Genomic DNA, 15,645 nt, shown 5'->3' on the forward strand with positions numbered 1-15,645 from the left:
AGGGGGGCCCTGCTTGAATGGCAGCCAAGATAACAGAGGTCAGAGAACTCTGCAGGAGTTCCTGGCCAAGCAGGCCACTTTGGTTACATTTCACACCTCCAGTTAGACAGCACGGATCCTGCAGGAAAACCCCCATCAGCCCTTGCCAGGATCAATGATACCTCCCAGACATGTTGGCACCTACATTTCATAAGGAATTATGAATCGTCTGTCCATCCAATTCAGTGATCTTTTTGTGATCCTGGGGCAAAGCCAAACGTCCACGTAGTCCTGGCTTGAGGCTAGGATGCCAGGAAATGGAGATATACATATCTCCCCACAAAAACCAACTAACGGTACCATGTTTGGACTCTACTTGTAGCCGGAACCCAGGCGGATCCGTTGGTCCCGGAACCATCTCCCTGTGACCTTTTGGCCTGGAGCTATGAACCCTAAAGTGTTTTGTGGGTCATTTGCTGCCAGCCCAGCAAGAGGGGGGATGGACCCCTCCCAAAGGCCGGGAGGGGAGGGACCGGCTACAGGTTAAAAGGCTTGTGCCAGCAAGCGGGCGTGTCTTTTCTCTGAAAGGGGGTCACATCGTGCAATGTGTTTAGAGGGACCTGCAACTGGATGACATCACTGCCTCCGACGTGAATACAGCTAAGAACTCATCACTACCCAAAGGACTCATAAATCTGGTAACTGACTTATTGTTCTGCTTAACCCTGTTGTACCTATATCACCTGTATCTGTAACCTCAGACCGCTGTATATATTCTCTGTGTATATTGTGTTATATCTAGTGTGCCCTTAAGGTGATTAAATATATAATTTAATCTTGTGCTATATTGTATCTCGATCACGAATCCCCACGTCCGTGTTTCGGCCTAGTTATAAGCTACCGCGGGTTGGTTTCTCACCCCATATAATCCCGTTAGCGGACCGGGCTTATATCAAACGAGAAGCTGGTGGCAGATACCCGGGCTGAGACAGCGCTGTTTTCACTGCGGCAGTGAAAAGGCTCTCTTAGCTTGTTGCCTCTCTGTGCCCGCGTGGACAGGAGGTGTATGTGTAAACTGTACCAAGCTGACCTTACCTGCTCCTCTGGAGGGCGTAACATCACGCTTTGGTAACAAGTGACCATACTGCGTCTCGTGAGCTCGACGTAGGTGACGTCAAGCGGGCACGAGAAGTGGTATTCGTCACAGTTGGTCTTCATTGTTAATGGCTGCCCTGCACCTTTAATGCACCTTTGAACCAGGGCTGTCACTGGTATGGGGTTTAGCTGGTTAGGTGGGGGCACAAAATGCTGGCAATTACTCACTTCTCCAACCCTAGTCCTCTCCTGCCCTACAGTTGGGAGCCCTTCTTCTGCCAAGTGCTTTTCCACTTTTTTCACATCATCTAATATCGATGAGAATATGTCATCAGGAACATCCAGCTTCTCCTCTCTTTGCATCTTGCGGAATTTTCTATTAAGTAAAACCTGGGGCCTCTGAGGACTGCAGACAAGATGGTATTGGTTGGCACACTGGGCACTGGAATAATAAAGGCTTCCATCTTATTGATATAGAATTCTTCTATTAATAATTTTCAGCAACACTGTGCCTAGTGCATGAGCGCTTGCCAGGTCTCTCCCTATGCTCAGCTCACAGGACAATGGCAGAGATCTTGCGGGATGAGGGTTTTATAGGGCTGTGACATCACAAGAGAAGGCTATCTGCGGATTGGCTGGCTGCATGGCATTATGGGTGATCTTGAATTCCTGGGCTTCCATATTTAGTAATTATATGAGCCTTATTTTCTGCTGCACCTTTATATTTCTGTAGATGCACAGTACATGTTCATTAGTGCTGCTCTTTATATCCCGTAATAAAATGTGCACACTTTATAGCTTAAATATTTACTGTTACATAGGAGAAATTAGTGGAAGAATTGAAGGTTTTGGCCAGATAATATAAAAAAGTTGGACTGTATGTTAAACATTGGATGCTCTTATGAAAGTTGGAAAACATTGCATATCATATTTGAAGTATCACCATGAAAAAAATGTTCATTATATGTCAGTTGACCATAGCAAATCATCGGATGAAACAAAATAGGTTTTTGGATGCTGACAATAACATTGAAACAAATCTCCAAAAAACCTCCCCTAGATCATAAACTTTAATGACAAACAGCTGCAACAATGATTTCTCTGCAGCTGAATTACAGACCACTGCTGCCAATATTGCACATAGAGCGAAAATGGATGTTCTTAAACTTGTTTGCAGAATTTGGAGACATAAAAGATATATGTCAAACATTTACCTGGTATGGCTAGGTGTGTCGGCTAATTTACCAACAATCTGTTTCCAGGCAATAGCAGGATATCTTCTTTGTCTTCATCATCACTCTTACATAACAACATAAAGTAGTATTTAACATTGCTGAAAATCCAAAATGTGCCTAAAGGCTCATGCACATGGGCAGAAAGCCTGTGCAGCATTGCACAGAGGCCATATGGCTCCTTAGTATGGAGTTGCACTGCCTCCATGTGCTGCAGTACAGGTTCTGCCATAAAAATAGCCAAAATAATACAATGGTGAAGGTATTTTCTCATATTTTTATATTGATGTGGATAGGCCATGAATATCTGATCTGCAAAAGTCCAACACTATGTATCCCGGGCCCCGCCAATTAGCTGTTCTTCAGTACCTCAGGCATCAGAACATCAGAACTACACAGCTCCATCCATTGTGTAGTGGACAGAGCTGGTTACTGCAAGCTGCTGCAACTGACGTGAATGGGAGTAATCAGCTCCTTCAGATACACAATGGATGAGCCATGTTGCTGCTTCCCATGATGGAGTTATGTATCAGAATTAAAGTTGAGCGAATTTATTGAAAATTCGATTCACCTGCTTCGCCAAATTGTACAAAAAAATTTGCTTTCTGATTAATTACTTTGTCACGAAGCGTATTTCTTTGTAAGTAGTCGGTGCAATGACGGAATGGCAATTGCACCGCTCCTTGTCATTGTACCCCTCAGATGCCGCATTCAATGTTGATCGCGGCATCTGACATTTATATTAAGGGCCCACCATCGGCTGGAGTGGTGATGTCATACGTCACAGTGCACGAGATTTAACGCAGGATCTTCAATCAAGATGGCGGTGGGCTCTTCGCGCTCAAACGGATGAGTGGAGTATGATTTTTTTTTTACCCCATTTCTGGGAAAATCAATTTGTTACCACGAAGCACAAGGAAATTCGGCTTCGCAGCGTATTGAATTTTCCCTCAAATTCGGATCGAAGTCCACTTTGGACAGTTTGATTTGCTCAACACTAATCAGAATCAGATTAATATATACCTTCAACATTTGGCGGACATTAATATTTACCTCGCACATCCACATGCTATGTATTGATCTATTGCTTCTCAGGATAATTTATAAGTTTACACTAGGTGAGGATTTGGATATCGTGGGTGTAGGGTTGAGCGAACCGTGGAAGTTCGGGTTCGCCGTGTTCGGCCAAACTTCAGGTCAAAGTTCAGGTTCGGGACCCGAACTTGACCCGAACTTCACCCTGAACCCGGACCCCATTTAAGTCAATGGGGACCCGAACTTCCCTTTATTATTTTCCTTTATAACATGGTTATAACTAGAGTTGAGTGAACACCTGGATGTTCGGGTTCGAGAAGTTCGGCCGAACTCCCCGGAAATGTTCGGGTTCGGGATCCGAACCCGATCCGAACTTCGTCCCGAACCCGAACCCGATTGAAGTCAATGGGGACCCGAACTTTTCGGCACTAAAAAGGCTGTAAAACAGCCCAGGAAAGAGCTAGAGGGCTGCAAAAGGCAGCAACATGTAGGTAAATCCCCTGCAAACAAATGTGGATAGGGAAATGAATTAAAATAAAAAAATAAATAAAAAAAATGACCCAATATCAATTTAACAGAGGTCCCATAGCAGAGAATCTGGTTTCACGTCAGCAGAGAATCAGTCTCTTCATGCCATAGCAAAGAATCTGGCTTCATGTCAGCACAGAATCAGTCTCTTCATGCCATAGCAGAGAATCTGGCTTCATGTCAGCACAGAATCTGTCTTCATGTCATAGCAGAGAATCAGGCTTCACGTCACCCACCACTGGAACAGGCCACTGTCACACATTTAGGCCCAGGCACCCAGTCAGAGGAGAGAGGTCCCGTAACAGAGAATCTGGCCTTATGTCAACACAGAATCTGTCTTCATGTCATAGCAGAGAATCAGGCTTCACGTCACCCACCACTGGAACAGGCCACTGTCACACATTTAGGCCCAGGCACCCAGGCAGAGGAGAGAGGTCCCGTAACAGAGAATCTGGCCTTATGTCAGCACAGAATCTGTCTTCATGTCATAGCAGAGAATCAGGCTTCACGTCACCCACCACTGGAACAAGCCACTGTCACATATTTAGGCCCCAGCACCCAGACAGAGGAGAGAGGTCCCGTAAAAGAGAATCTGGCCTTATGTCAGCGCAGAATCAGTCTTCATGTCATAGCAGAGAATCAGGCTTCACGTCACCCACCACTGGAACAGGCCACTGTCACATATTTAGGCCCAGGCACCCAGGCAGAGGAGAGAGGTCCCGTAACAGAGAATCTGGCCTTATGTCAGCGCAGAATCTGTATTCATGTCATAGCAGAGAATCAGGCTTTACGTCACCCACCACTGGAACAGGCCACTGTCACACATTTAGGCCCAGGTACCCAGGCAGAGGAGAGAGGTCCCGTAACAGAGAATCTGGCCTTATGTCAGCGCAGAATCTGTCTTCATGTCATAGCAGAGAATCAGGCTTCATGTCACCCACCACTGGAACAGGCCACTGTCACACATTTAGACCCCGGCACCCAGACAGAGGAGAGCGGTCCCGTAACAGAGAATCTGGCCTTATGTCAGCGCAGAATCTGTATTCATGTCATAGCAGAGAATCAGGCTTCACATCACCCACCACTGGAACAGGCCACTGTCACACATTTAGGCCCAGGTACCCAGGCAGAGGAGAGAGGTCCCGTAACAGAGAATCTGGCCTGATGTCAGCGCAGAATCTGTCTTCATGTCATAGCAGAGAATCAGGCTTTACGTCACCCACCACTGGAACAGGTCACTGTCACACATTTAGGCCCAGGCACCCAGGCAGAGGAGAGAGGTCCCGTAACAGAGAATCTGGCCTGATGTCAGCACAGAATCTGTCTTCATGTCATAGCAGAGAATCAGGCTTCACGTCACCCACCACTGGAACAGGCCACTGTCACATATTTAGGCCCAGGCACCCAGGCAGAGGAGAGAGGTCGCGTAACAGAGAATCTGGCTTCATGTCAGCACAGAATCTGTCTTCATGTCATAGCAGAGAATCAGGCTTCACGTCACCCACCACTGGAACAGGTCCCGTAACAGAGAATCTGGCCTGATGTCAGCACAGAATCTGTCTTCATGTCTTAGCAGAGAATCAGGCTTCACGTCACCCACCACTGGAACAGGCCACTGTCACACATTTAGGCCCCGGCACCCAGACAGAGGAGAGGTTCATTCAACTTTCGGTTGCCCCGCAATATAATGGTAAAATGAAATTAAAAATAGTATTGAATGAGGAAGTGCCCTGGAGTAGAATAATATATTGTTAAGGGGAGGTAGTTAATATCTAATCTGCACAAGGGATGGACAGGTCCTGTGGGATCCATGCCTGGTTCATTTTTATGAACGTCAGCTTGTCCACATTGGCTGTAGACAGGCGGCTGCGTTTGTCTGTAATGACGCCCCCTGCCGTGCTGAATACACGTTCAGACAAAACGCTGGCCGCCGGGCAGGCCAGCACCTCCAAGGCATAAAAGGCTAGCTCTGGCCACGTGGACAATTTGGAGACCCAGAAGTTGAATGGGGCCGAACCATCAGTCAGTACGTGGAGGGGTGTGCACAGGTACTGTTCCACCATGTTAGTGAAATGTTGCCTCCTGCTAACACGTTCCGTATCAGGTGGTGGTGCACTTAGCTGTGGCGTGGTGACAAAACTTTTCCACATCTCTGCCATGCTAACCCTGCCCTCAGAGGAGCTGGCCGTGACACAGCTGCGTTGGCGAACTCTTGCTCCTCCTCTGCCTTCGCCTTGGGCTTCCACTTGTTCCCCAGTGACATTTGGGAATGCTCTCAGTAGCGCGTCTACCAACGTGCGTTTGTACTCGCGCATCTTCCTATCACGCTCCAGTGTAGGAAGTAAGGTGGGCACATTGTCTTTGTACCGGGAATCCAGCAAGGTGGCAACCCAGTAGTCCGCACACGTTAAAATGTGGGCAACTCTGCTGTCATTGCGCAGGCACTGCAGCATGTAGTCGCTCATGTGTGCCAGGCTGCCCAGAGGTAAGGACAAGCTGTCCTCTGTGGGAGGCGTATCGTCATCGTCCTGTGTTTCCCCCCAGCCACGCACCAGTGATGGGCCCGAGCTGCTTTGGGTGCCACCCCGCTGTGAACATGCTTCATCCTCATCCTCCTCCACCTCCTCCTCATCCTCGTCCTCCTCGTCCTCCAGTAGTGGGCCCTGTCTGGCCACATTTGTACCTGGCCTCTGGTGTTGCAAAAAACCTCCCTCTGAGTCACTTTGAAGAGACTGGCCTGAAAGTGCTAAAAATGACCCCTCTTCCTCCTCTTCCTCCTGGGCCACCTCCTCTTCCATCATCGCCCTAAGTGTTTTCTCAAGGAGACATAGAAGTGGTATTGTAACGCTGATAACGGCGTCATCGCCACTGGCCATGTTGGTGGAGTACTCGAAACAGCGCAACAGGGCACACAGGTCTCGCATGGAGGCCCAGTGATTGGTGGTGAAGTGTGTCTGATCCGCAGTGCGACTGACTCGTGCGTGCTGCAGCTGAAATTTCACTATGGCCTGCTGCTGCTCGCACAGTCTGTCCAGCACATGCAAGGTGGAGTTCCACCTGGTGGGTACGTCGCATATGAGGCGGTGAGCGGGAAGGCCGAAGTTAAGCTGTAGCGCAGACAGGCGAGCAGCGGCAGGGTGTGAACGCCGGAAGCGCGAACAGACGGCCCGCACTTTATGCAGCAGCTCTGACATGTCGGGGTAGTTGCGAATGAACTTCTGCACCACCAAATTCAGCACATGCGCCAGGCAAGGGATGTGCGTCAAACCGGCTAGTCCCAGAGCTGCAACGAGATTTCGCCCATTATCGCACACCACCAGGCCCGGCTTGAGGCTCACCGGCAGCAACCACTCATCGGTCTGTTGTTCTATACCCCGCCACAACTCCTGTGCGGTGTGGGGCCTGTCCCCCAAACATATGAGTTTCAGAATGGCCTGCTGACGTTTACCCCTGGCTGTGCTGAAGTTGGTGGTGAAGGTGTGTGGCTAACTGGATGAGCAGGTGGAAGAAGAGGAGGAGGAAGCTGAGTAGGAGGAGGAGGAGACAGGAGTCAAAGAATGTTGCCCTGCGATCCTTGGCGGCGGAAGGACGTGCGCCAAACAGCTCTCCGCCTGGGGCCCAGCCGCCACTACATTTACCCAGTGTGCAGTTAGGGAGATATAGCGTCCCTGGCCGTGCTTACTGGTCCACGTATCTATGGTTAGGTGGACCTTGCCACAGATGGCGTTGCGCAGTGCACACTTGATTTTATCGGACACTTGTTTGTGCAGGGAAGGCACGGCTCTCTTGGAGAAGTAGTGGCGGCTGGGAACAACATACTGTGGAACAGCAAGTGACATGAGCTGTTTGAAGCTGTGTGTGTCCACCAGCCTAAATGACAGCATTTCATAGGCCAGTAGTTTAGAAATGCTGGCATTCAGGGCCAGGGATCGAGGATGGCTAGGTGGGAATTTACGCTTTCTCTCAAATGTTTGTGAGATGGAGAGCTGAACGCTGCCGTGTGACATGGTTGAGATGCTTGGTGACGCAGGTGGTGGTGTTGGTGGTACATCCCATGTTTGCTGGGCGGCAGGTGCCAACGTTCCTCCAGAGGCAGAGGAAGAGGCCGAGGCGGCAGCAGCAGCAGAAGAGGCCGAGGCAGCAGCAGAAGAGGCCGAGGCGGCAGCAGCAGAAGAGGCAGCAGGGGGAGCCTGAGTGACTTCCTTGTTTTTAAGGTGTTTACTTCACTGCAGTTCATGCTTTGCATGCAGGTGCCTGGTCATGCAGGTTGTGCTAAGGTTCAGAACGTTAATGCCTCGCTTCAGGCTCTGATGGCACAGCGTGCAAACCACTCGGGTCTTGTCGTCAGCACATTGTTTGAAGAAGTGCCATGCCAGGGAACTCCTTGAAGCTGCTTTTGGGGTGCTCGGTCCCAGATGGCGGCGGTCAGTAGCAGGCGAAGTCTCTTGGCGGCGGGTGTTCTGATTTTGCCCACTGCTCCCTCTTTTGCTACGCTGTTGGCTCAGTCTCACCACTGCCTCTTCCTCCGAACTGTGAAAGTCAGTGGCACGACCTTCATTCCATGTGGGGTCTAGGACCTCATCGTCCCCTGCATCGTCTTCCACCCAGTCTTGACCCCTGACCTCCTGTTCAGTCTGCACACTGCAGAAAGACGCAGCAGTTGGCACCTGTGTTTCGTCATCATCAGAGACGTGCTGAGGTGGTATTCCCATGTCCTCATCATCAGGAAAAATAAGTGGTTGTGCGTTAGTGCATTCTATCTCTTCCACCCCTGGGGAAGGGCTAGGTGGATGCCCTTGGGAAACCCTGGCAGCAGAGTCTTCAAACAGCATAAGAGACTGCTGCATAACTTGAGGCTCAGACAGTTTCCCTGATATGCATGGGGGTGATGTGACAGACCGATGGGCTTGGTTTTCATGCGCCATCTGTGCGCTTTCTGCAGAAGACTGGGTGGGAGATAATGTGAACGTGCTGGATCCACTGTCGGCCACCCAATTGACTAATGCCTGCACCTGCTCAGGCCTTACCATCCTTAGAACGGCATTGGGCCCCACCAAATATCGCTGTAAATTCTGCTGGCTACTGGGACCTGAGGTAGTTGGTTCACTAGGACGTGTGGCTGTGGCAGAACGGCCACGTCCTCTCCCAGCACCAGAGGGTACACTAACACCACCACGACCATGTCCACGTCCGCGTCCCTTATTAGATGTTTTCCTCATTGTTCCCGTTCACAACAATTTTGAGAATGGCAAATTTGGGAATGCTTTTTCAACCCAGAACAAAAAGTCTGCTTTTACGGTCACTACAAATAACTTGACCAGCTAAAACTGTGCAGATTTGGTTGAATAGAGATGTGAGACCTGTTTTTTTTTTGCGCTGTGTGACAGTTATAGGTTTAATCAAAGAATGACACTTCTATCAGCACGCTAGCGTGTGTCTTAGGTTTTTCTGAATCACACTATCAATACCTTCAATGTAAGATTTTCTTTTTGGGATAGATTTCAAGTAGGCCTCAAATACCACAAATTAGTTATTTTCAGAATGGCAAATTTGGGAATGCTTTTTCAACCCAGAACAAAAAGTCTGCTTTTACGGTCACTACAAATAACTTGACCAGCTAAAACTGTGCAGATTTGGTTGAATAGAGATGTGAGACCTGTTTTTTTTTGCGCTGTGTGACAGTTATAGGTTTAATCAAAGAATGACACTTCTATCAGCACGCTAGCGTGTGTCTTAGGTTTTTCTGAATCACACTATCAATACCTTCAATGTAAGATTTTCTTTTTGGGATAGATTTCAAGTAGGCCTCAAATACCACAAACTAGTTATTTTCAGAATGGCAAATTTGGGAATGCTTTTTCAACCCAGAACAAAAAGTCTGCTTTTACGGTCACTACAAATAACTTGACCAGCTAAAACTGTGCAGATTTGGTTGAATAGAGATGTGAGACCTGTTTTTTTTTTGCGCTGTGTGACAGTTATAGGTTTAATCACAGAATGACACTTCTATCAGCACGCTAGCGTGTGTCTTAGGTTTTTCTGAATCACACTATCAATACCTTCAATGTAAGATTTTCTTTTTGGGATAGATTTCAAGTAGGCCTCAAATACCACAAACTAGTTATTTTCAGAATGGCAAATTTGGGAATGCTTTTTCAACCCAGAACAAAAAGTCTGCTTTTACGGTCACTACAAATAACTTGACCAGCTAAAACTGTGCAGATTTGGTTGAATAGAGATGTGAGACCTGTTTTTTTTTACGCTGTGTGACATTTATAGGTTTAATCACAGAATGACACTTCTATCAGCACGCTAGCGTGTGTCTTAGGTTTTTCTGAATCACACTATCAATACCTTCAATGTAAGATTTTCTTTTTGGGATAGATTTCAAGTAGGCCTCAAATACCACAAACTAGTAATTTTGAGAATGGCAAATTTGGGAATGCTTTTTCAACCCAGAACAAAAAGTCTGCTTTTACGGTCACTACAAATAACTTGACCAGCTAAAACTGTGCAGATTTGGTTGAATAGAGATGTGAGACCTGTTTTTTTTTTGCGCTGTGTGACAGTTATAGGTTTAATCACAGAATGACACTTTTATCAGCACGCTAGCGTGTGTCTTAGGTTTTTCTGAATCACACTATCAATACCTTCAATGTAAGATTTTCTTTTTGGGATAGATTTCAAGTAGGCCTCAAATACCACAAACTAGTTATTTTCAGAATGGCAAATTTGGGAATGCTTTTTTAACCCAGAACAAAAAGTCTGCTTTTACGGTCACTACAAATAACTTGACCAGCTAAAACTGTGCCGATTTGGTTGAATAGAAATGTCAGGTCTATTTTTTAGGCGCTGGGTGACAGGCTCAACTTGCCCCTGATGTAATATATGGCCAAAAAATAACCACACTGTTGATGGTTAAATGCACTTGGGTGACACAGGCTCAGCCTGCAGCTGATGTAGTATATGGCCAAAAAATAATCAGACTGTTGATGGTTAAATGCACTTGGGTGACACAGGCTCAGCCTGCAGCTGATGTAGGATATAGCACAAAATAACCACACTATCGATGGTTAAATACACTTGGTGATAGCTCGTGCTGGCACACCACAAGTCACAAAATGGCCGCCGATCACCCCAGAAAAAAAGTGATCTAAAAACGCTCTGGGCAGCCTCAAAAAAGTGAGCAAGTCAATAATAGCACTTCAATGATCCATAGCTGCAGATCGATCACAGAATCGAGTCTTTTGGAGGAGTTAATCTGCCTAATCTCGCCCTAACGTCGCAGCTGCAACCTCTCCCTATACTGATCATAGCAGAGTGAGGCGGCGCTACGTGACTCCAGCTTAAATAGAGGCTGGGTCACATGGTGCACTGGCCAATCACAGCCATGCCAATAATAGGCATGGCTGTGATGGTCTCTTGGGCCAAGTAGTATGACGCTTGTTGATTGGCTGCTTTGCAGCCTTTCAAAAAGCGCCAAGAAAGCGCCGAACACCGAACCCGAGCACTGACTTTTACGAAAATGTTCGTGTTCGGGTCCATGTCACGGACACCCCAAAATTCGGTACGAACCCGAACTATACAGTTCGGGTTCGCTCATCCCTAGTTATAACGGAAAATAATAGCATTGTTAAAACATAATGCTAAATAAAATGTCTACTGATAGGTTAAATATTAAAAAAAACTCACCTCATCCACTTGATCGCGCAACCGGTATCTTCTTTTCTTCACGACCTGCAAAAGGACCTGCGGTGACGTTACCATGCTCACCACATGGTGAGCGCGGTGACGTCACCGCAGGTCCTGCTGAATGAAGATAGAAGGTCCTGAAGAAAAGAAGATACCGGCTGCACGATCTGCAAGTGGAAAAGAAGATACTGGCTGCAAGTGGAAAAGGTGATTTCATTTTTTAACCCCTCAGTAAACATGTTATTCGCTTTCTGTTTTAAGAATACTATTATTTTCCGTTATAACCATGTTATACAATGTAACTCCAAGTCAATCACACTTCTGTGAAATCAAACTGTCCACTTAGGAAGCAACACTAAGTGACAATTTCACATGCTGTTGTGCAAATGGGATAGACAACAGGTGGAAATTATAGACAATTAGCAAGACACCCCCAATAAAGGAGTTGTTCTGCAGGTGGTGACCTGACCACTTCTCAGTTCCTATGCTTCCTGGCTGATGTTTTGGTCACTTTTGAATGCTGCCGGTGCTTTCACTCTAGTGGTAGCATGAGACGGAGTCTACAACCCACACAAGTGGCTCAGGTAGTGCAGCTTATCCAGGATGGCACATCAATGCGAGCTGTGGCAAGAAGGTTTGCTGTGTCTGTCAGCGTAGTGTCCAGAGCATGGAGCCGCTACCAGGAGACAGGCCAGTACATCAGGAGACGTGGAGGAGTCCGTAGAAGGGCAACAACCCAGCAGCAGGACCGCTACCTCCGCCTTTGTGCAAGGAGGAACAGGAGGAGCACTGCCAGAGCCCTGCAAAATGACCTCCAGCAGGCCACAAATGTGCATGTGTCTGCTCAAACGGTCAGAAACAGACTCCATGAGGGTGACATGAGGGCCCGACGTCCACAGGTGGGGGTTGTGCTTACAGCCCAACACCGTGAAGGACGTTTGCATTTGCCAGAAATCACCAAGATTGGCAAATTCGCCACTGGCGCCCTGTGCTCTTCACAGATGAAAGCAGGTTCACACTGAGCACATGTGACAGACGTGACAGAGTCTGGAGACGCCGTGGAGAACGTTCTGCTGCCTGCAACATCCTCCAGCATGACCGGTTTGGCATTGGGTCAGTAATGGTGTAGGGTGGCATTTCTTTGGAGGGCCGCACAGCCCTCCATGTGCTCGCCAGAGGTAGCCTGACTGCCATTAGGTACCGAGATGAGATCCTCAGACCCTTTGTGAGACCAGATGCTGGTGTGGTTGGCCCTGGGTTCCTCCTAATGCAAGACAATGCTAGACCTCATGTGGCTGGAGTGTGTCAGCAGTTCCTGCAAGACAAAGGCATTGATGCTATGGACTGGCCCGCCCGTTCCCCAGACCTGAATCCAATTGAGCAAATCTGGGACATCACGTCTCGCTCTATCCACCAACGTCACGTTGCACCACAGACTGTCCAGGAGTTGGCAGATGCTTTAGTCCAGGTCTGGGAGGAGATCCCTCAGGAGACCGTCCGCCACCTCATCAGGAGCATGCACAGGCGTTGTAGGGAGGTCATACAGGCACGTGGAGGCCACACACACTACTGAGCCTCATTTTGACTTGTTTTAAGGACATTACATCAAAGTTGGATCAGCCTGTAGTGTGTTTTTACACTTTAATTTTGAGGGTGACTCCAAATCCAGACCTCCATGGGTTAAAAAATTTGATTTCTATTTTTTTCTTTTGTGTGAATTTGTTGTCAGCACATTCAACTATGTAAAGAACAAAGTATTTCAGAAGAATATTTAATTAATTCAGATCTAGGATGTGTTATTTTTGTGTTCCCTTTATTTTTTTGAGCAGTGTATATCAAAGTATCAAGATTTTATAACACATGTCTTCAAAATTAACACAAAAATTTGTGGATAAATTAAATATAACAATAAATACATTAAACATACTGTAATACATTTTACAAGTGCTATCTTATTGATCCTCCCTTCAATAGTTCTGGTTGCCGAGGGGCCCTTGTGGTAATGGTAAGGATACACTAAATAGAGAGTGTTCTTGTAATAAAAGGAGGTATTCGTGTAATAAAAGTATGTAAAGTATATTAAAAATAATAAATATAAAAAGTATGAAAAATATATAAAAAATGGTACCAAAAAATAGTTGGTATAGCTCACAATGTCCATATCCATCCGTGATGATGATTGTGTGACAGATGTCATGTAAATATTTTGTGCATTGACAGCCCAGGTCCTTTGCGCAACAATCTGCAACTTTTCCCCTCTCACGCCAGGTCTAAAAAAAGTGGGCATGGGGAAGGGGATATGCCGGCAGGCCCGTCACATTTACCATGGTCTAAATGTAAGACAGCTTGGAAGTTGTCTTACATTTAGAAGCAGCGGTAGATCCTAAAATGCCGGACTTGTTCGCCAAAGTCTCTTGAAAAAACAAAGGGGGTCACTTATTAAACTGGTGTAAAGTAAAACTGGCTTAGTTGCCCATAGCAATCAATCAAATTTCACCTTTCATTTTTGACACCTCCTTTGGAAAATGAAGGGTGGAATCTGATTGCCCAATTATTGAATAGTTTGAATTATTATTATTTGAAAGCGCCATTAATTCCATGTCACTGTACATCAAGGGTGGCTTACACATACATAATATAAAAATACAATAAACAAGAAACTATTAACAGACTGGTACAAGGAGAGGACCCTGCCCACAAGAGCTTACAATCTACAAGGGCATAGACGGGCATAGAAAACTAAATAAATATGTACAGTATATAATGGTAGAGAACTCCTAAGGAAATCACAAAAAAAGTTGAAATAAAATATGGACCATAATAAAGTATACGTTGTTATATCTGTTCAGTCTTCCCATTATAGTACTGTGGGAGTCCAATTCTGCACTATGAACAGCTGCCAGACTATCAGATGCTGTATGAAAAGAAACCTAAACTATATATGCAGCATTTGAGAATCTGTATTTTTCCTTCTCTACGTACATCAATAAAAGGTATGAATGTTCGTGCTTACTGAAATTTGTGCATGACAAGATCCATTTGTTTGATCTTTCATGCTCTAATAAACTCAATATTAATAATGAAGAAAAGTTTCCAATTTAAGCAGAAAAACAATCTTATGTAACATGTAAGAAAGTTTTTCTGCCATATCAAAAACTGGAAAAAATATTGTAATAAACTACAGGATCACAGTAAAATTTGGGGGAAGGAGCAGAGGTCAACTGGTGTTTGGTGCATTGGCTTCAATGGAGAGGTGGCTACACTTGTGCATGGTTCTCTCCATTGAATTCTAGGAAGTTATGGGAAGAGTTAAACATGGTCATCTCTCTTTTATTGGTCCAGGTTCCTCCAATAGGTGGAAGAGGGAGTGGTGTCTCTAAATCTAGTGAAAAATGCAACAAATATCTAAATTGGAAGTACTTCTGTTGTGCATGTAGAAAACGTTAGGGAAGTCAAGCTCACATTCTGTATGGTCACTTTTGATATCAAGTCAGAGGCAACATAGAGTATACCAACCACAAAACATGTGGATTCCAAAGAACATGTGGCCCCTCTTGGCTCATCACAACTTTTTCTCCTGCCTTGCATACTGCTGAACCACTAACAGTCTTAAAGTATAATAGACATGAATGAGTCTTACTTCCATCTACCTTGGTACCACATGGTCGGTAATATTTACTGTTATCAGCACCTCTCTATTGGTGTATATGTAATATGGCACTTGGCACTTTAAACTGTTATATGTTTTGCATGTGATAGTCACTCTCTCCTATTGATTGCCTATGTTTCCATAGGGAATTCAATATATTTACTATACTAGTGATCTATTTACCATAGAAACATAGAAACATAGAATGTGTCGGCAGATAAGAACCATTTGGCCCATCTAGTCTGCCCAATATATCTGAATCCTATGGATAGCCCCTGGTCCTATCTTATATGAAGGATAGCCTTATGCCTATCACATGCATGCTTAAACCCCTTCACTGTATTTGCAGCTACCACTTCTGCAGGAAGGCTATTCCATGCATCCACTACTCTCTCAGTAAAGTAATACTTCCTTATATTACTTTTAAACCTTTGC

The sequence above is a fragment of the Bufo bufo genome, chromosome 5 (genome assembly GCF_905171765.1).
Source record: "Bufo bufo chromosome 5, aBufBuf1.1, whole genome shotgun sequence".
In the NCBI taxonomy this organism is placed as follows: domain Eukaryota; kingdom Metazoa; phylum Chordata; class Amphibia; order Anura; family Bufonidae; genus Bufo; species Bufo bufo.